Source organism: Benincasa hispida, chromosome 7 (assembly GCF_027475165.1).
Source record: "Benincasa hispida cultivar pf3 chromosome 7, pf3_genome.v1.1, whole genome shotgun sequence".
Lineage (NCBI taxonomy): Eukaryota > Viridiplantae > Streptophyta > Magnoliopsida > Cucurbitales > Cucurbitaceae > Benincasa > Benincasa hispida.
The window spans coordinates 20,935,407-20,945,667 of NC_143484.1; positions in this window are offsets into that span (position 1 = coordinate 20,935,407).

Consider the following 10,261-nt stretch of genomic DNA (forward strand, 5'->3'; position numbering starts at 1 on the left):
TTCGAGTTATGAATTTTTAAAGTTGTAACAGGGAATCGGTGCATAAGCAGACAGCTGCTTGGATTGAACGAACAACCAGTTTACCATGGGAGTTATAGCGAGATGTGGGGATGAGGATCTCGCCTATAGAGGAAATCTCACTGATCTCGCTCTAGAGAATCTCGCCAATCTTGCTCTAGAAGGAAATCTCGCTAGGAATTGGGTTGAGTATCACTGGTAAGGTGAGTATCGCTAGGATGAAAAATTGCCAAGAAAAGCTTGATCTCGCTGGTATCGCTCTAGAGGATCTCGTTGGCATCGCTCTAGAGGATCTCACTAGCATCGCTCTAGAGGATCTCGCTAGCATCGCTCAGGGGGATCTCGCTGACCTCACTCAGGGGGATCTCGCTAGTAAAGTTGTCTGTGTTGATGAAAGTTCCTTTAATAAATGCATTAATTGAGGTATTTTACTAAGAATTCTAAGTAGTTTAACCGAGAATTATGTCCTTTCAGGCCAAGAAGAGCTAGAAGAGGCGTATAAACCATTAAGAGCTTGACGAGTGGTGAGTGACTAAGTGAATTAGTGTCTCCAGTACCTATGCATATAAGATCAAGTAAGTTACAGTAACATTAGTGATGAATTTATACTTCCTCAAGCAACAAATAGATGGAGAATAACTTAATGCATGTTCCCCAGCTTGTATATGTGTAGCACAGGCCAAGGTATGTCATGTAGTCATTTCAACAGTTAAGTTCTAGTGTTAAAATATGCTTCCTAGAGGAAGGCTATGAGAGAATGAGTTCTTGTACAGATGGTAGGCAACAAAACTTAACTTAATGATACAAAATACCCCGGTACCGAAGGACATTTGAAAAGGTACCTACCAACTTGATACCGAAGGACATTTGAGAAGGTATCTGACCAGAAGTGTGAAACCCGGATTTCTATTTTCCTTACTTAAGCAAGTGATAAAAGGAATTAACTAAGTGAAAGTTAAATCCTAAGTGATAAAAGGAATTAACTAAGTGAAAGTTAAATCCTAAGTTAAGGGGAAGGAAATTTCTAAGTGTTAAGTAGATTTTCCTTGAATAATTTAAGTTGAGCTTTAATTGGTAAAATTGTAATGAAATTTGTATAATAAATAGGTTGTTGAAAACAATTAGTGTGATTGGTGAAAGAAGGAATGGAGATTTGAAAAGAGAAAATAATATTGAAAAAGTTGGGGAAAATATTAAGTGGGAATAAATATAGAAATTAAGTACGTGGAATTAATGTGGAATAATATGAAGATTGAGTTTGAAAAATTTGGGGAAGAATATGGCTAAGTATGAAAAATTAGGTGAAGTACGAAGTAAGGAATTAAGGAAAAATATAAAAAATATTATTTTGGAATTATCCTGGAAGATCCGTGTAAAAGTATCACAAAGTGGTGAGCAAACGTGTACGGAGAACAATGTTCGCAGTAGCTAAGAGCGAGATCGTTGAGAGTGGGATCAGCGAGATCGTTGAGAGCAAGATCATTGAGATTGAGACCAGCGAGATTGGAGAGGAAATGGCAGAGAGCGAGATTGGATAGAAGATGGGAGAGAGCGAGACCAGCGAGAAAGCTGAAGAGAGCGAGAGTGGAGAGAAAAGTAAAGCTGGAGAGAGCGAGATTGGAGAGAGCTGACCAGCGAGATTGCTGGAGAGAGCGAGAGTGAAGAGAGCAAGACCAGCGAGAAAATGGGAGAGAGCGACACTGCCGAGAGTGGAGTGAGCGACATGCCGAGAGCGGAAAGAGCGAGAGCGCCTATGTGTTAGCCTTGGTTTGTCCGATTCGAACGTCACGCCCACACCTCGCCTATGCATTGAACGGCCGAGCAAGCTTCTGGGCAATGTATTTGGACGCGTTGGGGTGGATTATGCATGTAAAAACCCTAATTTGAATACAAACAAAGCTTGAAGACGTAAGGACAAATGTCAATTAAAATCTAGGTGTCCGATTAAGAGAAATTCTTAAACCCTAAGAAATTGTGTTGGATGCGTTTGGGAAGAACACATTGAATCAAGGTGAAGTCAGCTTACATTGATAGAGGGAGAATTAAACATTTGGCCATGCAGCCAAATAGGTGTTGTCAATCCCACGAGCAATTTGAACGCCTATAAATAGGGAGTTGGGATTTCATTTTCAAATCACACAAAAATCATAAATTTCGTAGAGAAAGTAGAGGGCAGTGAGGATTCAGAGGAATTTGTCAACTTTGGACGAGAAGATCTTCCAATATACTCGTGCGTTTGGAGTGATTTCAAAGCCATCTGAAAGCTCTAGAAGTCTAGTTTTCAGAATAGTGCTGCCGGAGGAAAAAACGCAAAGGAACTGGGCTGGAGGTTGAGAAGAATGTAGAAGGGTCAGACTGTCAGATCAGTCTAGGCCAGTCTTGAAGATTTTGAGATTCCGGCAAAAAAACGAGGAGTTCTGAGCTGAAAGTTTAGGGTAAGATTCCTAAGACATTTTAGAATAAGTTTGTAGAAGAAAGTATTTCCAAATAAGGTTTGGAACTATAAGTAATATAAATTGTAAATTGAATCTGGATTCTAGGGGTGAAAAAGGGACCCGAGGAGCTACTAGAGTGAAAAGTTCCTAAGAGTTCGAGGTGAGTGGCTAAAATGTTTTCGAACTAAAACGTTTTAAAACTATTTTGATTGCAAACGTTTTATAGAAAGCATGTTTGCGAAAATAATTCTCATGCCTACTAGTTTTATAAAGTGGTTCCAAGCAAGTTTGAATTGTGATTTGAACGCATGCATATTGTTGAAAAACTATTTACATATGTATATGTATTGATTTTATCCAACATGCATTACCATCTTTAAAGCCATGTTGTATATGTGTTATACTGTACATGCTTTAAAGAGAAAATTTGTATATAAATAGTTTTGGTAAAATGCGATGTCGAAGTAGAAGGAGAAGGCATCCACCCAACTAGATACTGAAGTACAAGGAGAAGGTATCTATTAGTACTGAAGTACATTTGAGAAGGTACCAAGCCAACGGGATACTAAAGTACGTTGGAGAAGGTATCCTAGTAGCTCGATACTGAAGTACAAGGAGAAGGTATCTGAGCAGTAGTACCTGATGTGTGAAGGTACTTAGTGTGGCCACAGGTGAATAAAATCAGAGATTGAGCAAAAGGGTTCTCTCTAGACTAGTAGTTGGTGTTGGGATTATTTTACTAGATATACAGAAAATATTTATGCTTTCAGATAAAACTATTTTCTGAAATTATGCATGAGAATTTACTATGTTTTCTCGGTCACTCACTTAAGCTATTTTCTGTTTTATCTCTAATAACCACTAAAAGACTTGTAACCGTTCCTAGGTGGTTACTGTTAATGTTGTACACATGTTACTATTGTTCATATAAGGACTAGGGTTTGTGGGTTTTGGGACTTGTAAATCTAATGTTGTAAATACTCTAAACATATTAAGTTTCTAAGTTAATAAATTATGGGCCTACAGCCGTCCCATTGCATATAATTTGTATTTGGTATCAGAGTTATTCCGCAAGAGTTTTTAGGCAGTAAGTGTTAGCCTAAGGGTTGATAACTGCTGCAGTCACACCCTTCTCTAGGCTAAAAGGGTGATCTGGGTGGGGGTGTGACAGTTTGGTATCAGAGCATAAGTTTTTGGGACAATTGAGGAATTAGTTGATACCAGCTTGGTATTAAAGGATGGGTTATACGTAAGTTTGGGAAAGATTTAAGCTAGCTTAGTACTAAAACATAATACTTTGGGTGAAAGAGAGAGTTCATGCATTAGATTAAGTCCCATAGATAAGTTCCGAACATGTGTACCTAATAATTAGGCAAAGATGCTCACGAAAAGAGGCAGACCGAGCAAGCAGACTGAGAAGAGGAATATTGACCCTACCAGTGGAGGTCCTGAGGTCTCGTCAGACCCATATTCGAAGGGGAAAAAAGTTAGAGACTCAATAGAGCAGGAGGCAACTTCTGAAAACGAGTCTAGTACACCAAAGGTAGGTGTAGATCCTGAGATGGAAGATCGAGTGTTCGATAGAATCACTCAAAGACTAGCGGCGAGTGTAGAATCGATTCAAAATGATCCAGAAAAGAAATTCGACGTCGAGAGGCTGAAAGCTTTATGAGCCACGATGTTCGATGGAGCCACAGATCCATTAGATGCTGAAATCTGGTTGGATTTGATTGAAAAGTGTTTTAAAGTTATGAGATGCCCTGAGGACCGTAAGGTCGAGTTAGTGGTATTCTTGCTGTAAAAAGGGGTTGAGAAATGGTGGAAAGTGATAGAGGCTAGAAGGAGTAGTTCAGAAACTATGACTTGGTCTGAGTTTAGACAAGTATTTGAGGATAAATACTACCCTAGTTCTTTTAGAGATGCGAAGAGGGAGGAATTCCTTAGGCTAACTCAAGAAGTAATGACGGTTGCTGAGTATGAGCAAAAATTTACTGAGTTATCTCAGTATGCCCTCCCGATCATCGCGGAAGAGAAGAAGAGGTGTAGGAGATTTGAGAGTGGCCTAAGAAGAAAATACGTACACCTGTTACCTCTACATCTAATTGGGTGAATTTCATTCAGTTAGTTGAGACCGCTATCCGAGTAGAGCAGAGTGTAGCGAAGGAGGATGAACTTCAACCAAGAGAAGGATAGTTTAGAGTGCCTGGAGAAACAAGAAGTAAAAAATTTAGATCCTCGTTCTCTGGACAGTCGGTGATAAGGAATTTTGGGGGCATGAGCCAACAAAGTTTGAGTCGAAAGAAGTCCAGACCTGTAGCTAAACAAAGTGATAGATCAGCATCAAGTCGTGCTAGTGAGTCGGTGGCTAGTACGGGGAGGAAACCACTTTGTGTAAACTGTGGTAGGCCTCATACAGAGGTATGCTATGGTAATAGGAATGTTTGTTTCAAGTGCGGACAAGCTGGGCATTTCAAAAGAGATTGTCCTCAGCTAAGTCGTGGAACACAAAATGAACAAAGACAAGTAACACAGATGAGGAACCAGCCTAGAACAATCAGAACTAGAGGTGAAGGACCCGGTGTAGCTAAGCAGAAAGGGGTAGCTGGATGACCCCAACAGCAACTGCAGCAGCAGCAGGGTAGAATGTACACTATGACACACCAGTAAGTGGAAGAAGCTCCAGATGTCGTAACTGGTACGATAACTTTATGTAATCAATCCGCTTATGAATTATTTGATCCTAGTGCTACATACTCATTCATATCTAGTATGTGTGCATTACATATAGATAAAATACCTGAATGTATGGATGAGGAATTATTTATCTCTACGCCTGTAGGAGATACTCTAGTGGTACATGAGTATTATAGGAATTGTGAAGTAATTCTTGGAGACCAAAGTTTTTGGGTCGACTTAATTCCATTAGAATTATTAGAGTTTGATGTTATCTTAGGTATGGATTTCCTAAGTAAACACTATTCCACTATGGATTGCTTTAGAAGAGAAATAGTGTTTAGGAAACCTGGGGAAAAAGAAATATCTTTGGTAGGAAGTAAAAGAATACTCCCAGGAAGTTTAATATCAGCGGTAAAAGCTAGAAAACTGTTGAGTAAAGGATGTGAAGCTTATTAGCATCTGTAGTAGTTTCCCAAGATAAGAAACTAAAACCTGAGGATGTACCTGTAGTACAAGAATTCTTAGATGTGTTCTCTGAAGAATTACTAGGCTTACCGCCTGATAAGGAAGTGAAAATTACTATTGAGGTAATTCCTGGTACTGTACCTATATCCCAAGCACCATATAGGATGGCCCCAACGGAGTTGAAAGAGTTAAAAGTTCAATTACAGGAACTTGTGGATAAGGGGTACATTCGACCCAGTGTATCACTTTGGGGAGCACCAGTCTTGTTTGTTAAGAAGAAAGACGGTACTCTTAGATTATGCATAGACTATAAACAGTTGAATAGGGTGACCATTAAGAATAAGTACCCATTGCCTCGTATAGATGATCTCTTCGATCAGTTAAAGGGAGCAACGGTGTTCTCTAAGATAGATTTGAGGTCAGGCTATCACCAGTTGAAGGTGAAAGACACAGATGTTCCTAAAACTGCATTCAGAACTAGATATGGACATTTTGAGTTCTTAGTAATGCCGTTTGGATTAACAAATGCTCCTGCGGTATTTATGGACTTGATGAATAGGATATTCCATTCTTATCTGGATCAGTTTGTGATAGTATTCATAGATGACATACTAGTGTATTCCAGTAGTGCGGAAAAACACAAAAAACATCTAAGGATGGTATTACAAACTTTAAGAGAAAAGAAGTTATAAGCCAAATTTAGTAAGTGTGATTTTTGGTTAAATCAAGTCATATTTCTTGGGCATATAGTTTCAGTTGATGGAGTTAGTGTTGATTCCCAAAAGATAGAAGCAATAGTTAATTGGGAATGACCCCTGAATGTAACCGAAGTACGTAGTTTTCTGGGTTTAGTAGGTTATTATAGGAGATTCGTGGAGGGTTTTTCTAAGATAGCCCTTTCATTGACAAACCTGACAAGAAAAGATGCGAAGTTTGAATGGTCGCCAAAATGCGAGCATAGTTTCCAAGTGCTGAAACAAAGGTTAATATCAGCATCAGTATTAACTCTACCTACACTAGGTAAAGAGTTTGAAGTTTATTGTGATGCATCCCGACAAGGATTAGGATGTGTGCTGATGCAGGAGGGAAAAGTAGTAGCCTATGCTTCACGACAGTTAAAGAAGCATGAATGTAATTACCCTACACACGACTTAGAATTAGCAGCAGTTGTGTTAGCTCTAAAATTGTGGAGACATTACCTGTTTGGTGAGCGATGTCATATATTTACAGATCATAAGAGTCTAAAGCATATCTTTGATCAAAAGGAACTAGACTTAAGACAGAGAAGATGGCTTGAATTGATTAAAGATTATGACTGTACAATTTACTATCACCCAGGTAAAGCAAATTGGTAGCTGATGCCTTAAGTCGAAAAACTAGATCAGCTAGAGCTAGTATCAATTCAGTGAAGGGTACACTGATTTATGAGTTGTATAATGCTAGGGCAGCATTATCAGTAGGTCGAAAAGGAGAATTACTAGCCTTATTTCAAGTACGTGCTACGCTCGAAGAAGATATTCTACATGAACAATTAAAGGATTCTGATCTTCAAAAGTTAGCTAAAGAAGTGGATAAAGGATTAAGGACGGATTACCAATTAGGAGCTTTAATTGGTAAAATTGTAATGAAATTTGTATAATAAATAGGTTGTTGAAAACAGTTAGTGTGATTGGTGAAAGAAGGAATGGAGATTTGAAAGGAGAAAATAATATTGGAAAAGTTGGGAAAAAATATTAAGTGGGAATAAATATAGAAATTAAGTATGTGGAATTAATGTGGAATAATATGAATATTGAGTTTGGAAAATTCGGGGAAGAATACGGCTAAGTATGAAAAATTAGGTGAAGTACGGAGTAAGGAATTAAGGAAAAATATAGAAAATATTATTTTGGAATTATCCTGGAAGATTCGTGTAAAAGTATCACAAAGTGGTGAGCAAACGTGTACGGAGAACAATGTTCGCAGTAGCTAAGAGCGAGATCGTTGTGAGTGGGATCAGCAAGATCGTTGAGAGCGAGATCATTGAGATCGAGACCAGTGAGATTGGACAGGAAATGGGAGAGAGCGAGATTGGATAGAAGATGGGAGAGAGCGAGACCAGCGAGAAAGCTGGAGAGAGAGAGAGTGGAGAGAGCGAGACCAGCGGGAAAGCTGAAGAGAGCGAGAGTGGAAAGAAAAGTTAAAGCTGGAGAGAGCGAGATTGGAGAGAGCTGACCAGCGAGATTGCTGGAGAGAGTGAGACCAGCGAGAAAATGGGAGAGAGTGACACTGTCGAGAGTGGAGTGAGCGACACTACCGAGAGCGGAAAGAGTGAGAGCACCTATGTGTTAGCCTTGCTTTGTCCAATTCGAACGTCACGCCCATGCCTCGCCTATGCATTGAATGGTCGAGCAAGCTTCTGGGCAATGTATTTGGACGTGTTGGGGTGGATTATGCATGTTAAACCCTAATTTGAATAAAACAAAGCTTGAAGACGTAAGGGCAAACGTCAATTAAAATTTAGGTGTCCGATTAAGAGAAATTCTTAAACCCTAAGAAATTGTGTTTGATGCGTTTGGGAAGAACACATTAAATCAAGGTGAAGTCAGCTTACGTTGATAAAGGGAGGATTAAACATTTGGCCATGCAGCCAAGTAGGTGCTGTCAATCCCACGACCAATTTGAATGCCTATAAATAGGGAGTTGGGATTTCATTTTCAAATCACACAAAAATCATAAATTTCATAGAGAAAGTAGAGGGCAGTGAGGGTTCAGAGGAATTTGTCAACTTTGGACCAAAAGATCTTCCAATATACTCGTGCGTTTGGAGTGATTTCAAAGCCATCTAAAAGCTCTAGAAGTCTAGTTTTCAGAGTAGTGCTGCCGGAGGAAAATACGCAAAGGAACTGGGCTGGAGGTTGAGAAGAATGCAGAAGGGTCAGACTGTCAGATCAGTCTAGGCCAGTCTTGAAGATTTTGAGATTCCAACAAAACCACGAAAAATTCTGAGCTGAAAGTTTAGGGTAAGATTCCTAAGATATTTTAGAATAAGTTTATAGAAGGAAGTATTTCCAAATAAGGTTCGGAACTATAAGTAATCTAAATTGTAAATTGAATCTGGATTCTAGGGGTGAAAAAGGGACCCAAGGAGCTACTAGAGTGAAAAGTTCCTAAGAGTTCGAGGTGAGTGGCTAAAATGTTTTCGAACTAAAACGTTTTTAAACTGTTTTGATTGCAAACATTTTACAGAAAGCATGTTTGCGAAAATAATTCTCATGCCTACTAGTTTTATAAAGTGGTTCCAAGCAAGTTTGAATTGTGATTTGAACGCATGCATATTGTTGAAAAACTATTTACATATGTATATGTATTGATTTTATCCAACATGTGTTACCATCTTTAAAGCCATGTTGTATATGTGTTATACTGTACGTGCTTTAAAGAGAAAAGTTGTTTATAAATAGTTTTGGTAAAATGCGATGCCGAAGTACAAGGAGAAGGCATCCACCCAACTAGATACTGAAGTACAAGGAGAAGGTATCTATGGGTACTGAAGTACGTTTGAGAAGGTACCAAGCCAATGGGATACTGAAGTACGTTGGAGAAGGTATCCTAGTAGCTCGATACTGAAGTATAAGGAGAAGGTATCTAAGCAATAGTACCTAATGTGTGAAGGTACTTAGTGTGGCCACAGGTGAATAAAGTCAGAGATTGAGCAAAAAGGTTCTCTCTGGACTAGTAGTTGGTGTTGGGATTATTTTACTAGATATACAGTACTTTGACTTGAGAAATGATTATACTGTTTTATGTTTAAAACAGTTTTATATATATTACGCTTGGAAAATATTTATGCTGCAAAAGTTTATATTTCAGATAAAACTATTTTCTGAAATTATGCATGAGAATTTACTATGTTTTCTCGGTCACCCACTGGGCATAAGCTCACCCCGTTTTCAAATGTTTTTGTTTTTCCCCCCCAGATAGCAGTCAAATTCTCTGAAGACAGCTCAGTATCTGCTTTGCCACTTAAGGACCAAAAGACTTATAACCGTTGCTAGGTGGTTACTGTTAATGTTGTACACATGTTACTATTGTTCATATAAGGACTAGGGTTTGTGGGTTTTGGGACTTGTAAATCTAATGTTGTAAGTACTCTAAACATATTAAGTTTCTAAGTTAATAAATTATAAGCCTACAGCCATCCCATTGCATATAATTTGTATTTGGTATCAGAGTTATTCCACAAGAGTTTTTAGGCAGTAAGTGTCAGCCTAAGGGTTGATAACTGCTGCAGTCACGCCCTTCTCTAGGCTAAGAGGGTGATCTGGGGTGGGGTGTGATAAGAAGTACCTAAGGTATGACGGTACTTAGTATGGCCACGTACACGTAGGCAGTTCTGAATGAGAGGCCGAAATATTGGTCTCTTGGTCGGTAATAAACGTTGGGAGCTAGAGCATTTAGGCTCGTTCTCAACTAGAGAATAATGATGTTTGAGGATATCTAAGAATGGTTTAAAGCTACATTTAGAGACAATTGCTTGAAACACTCATTAATATATTTACATGTTTATAGTAATGTAATGCATAATGTTATACTATTTTATAGTCACTCACTAGGCTTTAAGCTCACGGAACCTCTATGTTTTCCCTTCTCAGGTAGCGGTCAGTTTCCTCAATGTTGATTCCCGC